The sequence below is a fragment of the Pristiophorus japonicus genome, chromosome 12 (assembly GCF_044704955.1).
Source record: "Pristiophorus japonicus isolate sPriJap1 chromosome 12, sPriJap1.hap1, whole genome shotgun sequence".
Taxonomy (NCBI): domain Eukaryota; kingdom Metazoa; phylum Chordata; class Chondrichthyes; family Pristiophoridae; genus Pristiophorus; species Pristiophorus japonicus.
The window spans coordinates 135,461,449-135,463,626 of record NC_091988.1 but is presented as its reverse complement, the minus strand read 5'-3'; the positions used below and the strand labels follow the sequence as shown (position 1 = coordinate 135,463,626).

Sequence of the window (2,178 nt, the reverse complement as noted above, 5' to 3'; positions counted from 1 at the left end):
CAAGGCCTTGAGATTTTCTATATAAAACACACTGCGCCAATGTATCCATTGTCATGATCATGATCTGCCTGGCAGCATATAACAATAGAGCTGATTTTTGACATTTTGATAATGAATGGAAGTGACAGCAGTTGATTGTTGAATGGTGAAATTAAACCTTCAGACTTTATCAATAGGATCCGTCATTTGTCAACAGTGAATGGAACACATTTGACCCTTTTATTGAAAATGGGGTTGTATATGGGGTGGAGAGTTCGATACTGCGCGAGGGGAATGCTTTCAAAATTACTGGAGTGGGGTCAGACTCACTCTGTGCACTACGTGTAACAACATTGCAAACTTCTTTTTAAACAAGTTTACGATTTTGTTACACACAGCACAGAGGGACAATCTTTCCCCATTGATTTTTTTTACATTTTTTAATTTAAAAAATTTTTTTTTTTATTTAATTTTATTTTTTTTTAATCCAATTTCATTCCAGATCAACTCTAACACCAAAGATCACTTTGCGCCAATGTGTTTGATCTTAGGCCAAAAGGCCGAGAGGCGAAGTTGCACCGTTCCTGGAAATATTGCAATACCAGGTCGGTGCATGGAATGGACGGGGCATGCCCCTGATCCAGCTCCCTGTCCAAAAATCAATTCAATATCATGTCCCCATAGGGGATATTAAACTGATAAGAACAGATACTACACTTGATCTTCGCCAAAAGGGTTCCCCATTGATGAGTTAAGCATTTTTTAAAGGGGAATTATTTTCATGAGAAAGTGTTTAGTCATTTTGTGTGGGGTAGGGTGAAGAGTTACACGTCAAGATGAAAGACATTGTTTAAACAATTATGTATGTATTTATATCATAGAAATGGGTTTGCCAAATGTGTTATCGTAAAGATAATACCCCTTTAAACTTACTAAATTTTAACTTGGTTCCCAAAAACTATCACTTAATTAGAGGAAATTTGGAAAATACGTAAAATGCAGATTTGACAGAGACATGGAGATGGGGAATCAAATGGAGAAGCTTCAGGAGGTGAAATCATTAAAATAAACATTGAGTACTTAAAGTTGAGGAGCTAAGCAGCCCAATGCTGCTTGCAAGCTAATGAAGTCTTTCATTTTTCATTTCACCAAAGCCAGAAAATGAATCACTTTGAGTTGGTTACTCACTGGAATATTTCACATTGCTTTACTTTAGGGTTTACATTTTTCAAGAGTTGCGTGTAGTGGTAGGAAAGGATATGAGAATTTGAGAATTACTTGCTTCTAATGTGGGACTTTTTTTTGCCAGTAGTAGTCAGTAAGACTGAGCTAATACTCAAGCAGTTTATTGGTTGAGAATTAGGATTACTCTTGAACTTTCTTGAATGCATGAATCTGAAAAGCAATATTAAATCAGTGAAAGTGGAGTTAACTCCCAAGATCTGCAGAAAATTGGATGACACAAAAACCCAATAGGAATTAGATAGATGAGGCAGATGGAACATGTATACTATCAGAAAAGTTCTATCAGTAAGACACATCCTTCCAATACAAATACCAGGAGCCCAAGGAACTGGGAATGAGCTGTGAATGGTAGCATAGTGGTTAAGTTATAGGAATAATAATCCAGCGGTCTGGACTACTGATCCAGAAATATCAATTCAATTCCCACCATGGCAGCTGTGGAATTTGAATTTAATTAATTAAATAAAAAAATCTGGAATAAAAAGCTAGATTGTCGGATTTCACTAATGTCCTTCAGGGAAGGAATTCTGCCATCCTTACCTGGCCTGGCCTATCTGTGACGCCACATCGTTAACTCTTAACTGCCCTCTGAAATGGCCTAGCAAGCCACTCAGTTGGAAAAAAAACGCTTCAAGAAACTTTAATAAAAATAAAACTGGATGGATCACACGACAACGGTACACCCAGCCCAGTTGACCCTGCAAAGTCCTCCTCACCAACAGCTGAGGATGGGCCAAAATTGGGAGAGCTGTCCCACAGACTAGTCAAGCAACAGCAACAGAATTATACCTTTCAGCCAATGTCCATCCCTGGTTAGGTCCTGTCCCACGGGCGGGACAGACCCACCAGGGGTGGCGCCAGAGTGGTATACAGTAGGGAGGGAGTGACCCTGGGATTCCTCAACATTGACTCCGGATCCCATGAAGCCTCATAGCTTCAGGTCAAGCATGAGCA

General features: G+C 39.3%; 1 pseudogene; it reads right to left on the bottom strand.

Moving 5' to 3' along the window:
- Positions 1-547: 547 nt before the first annotated feature.
- On the bottom strand, positions 548-717 carry LOC139277892 (U2 spliceosomal RNA; annotated as a pseudogene).
- Positions 718-2,178: the final 1,461 nt, after the last annotated feature.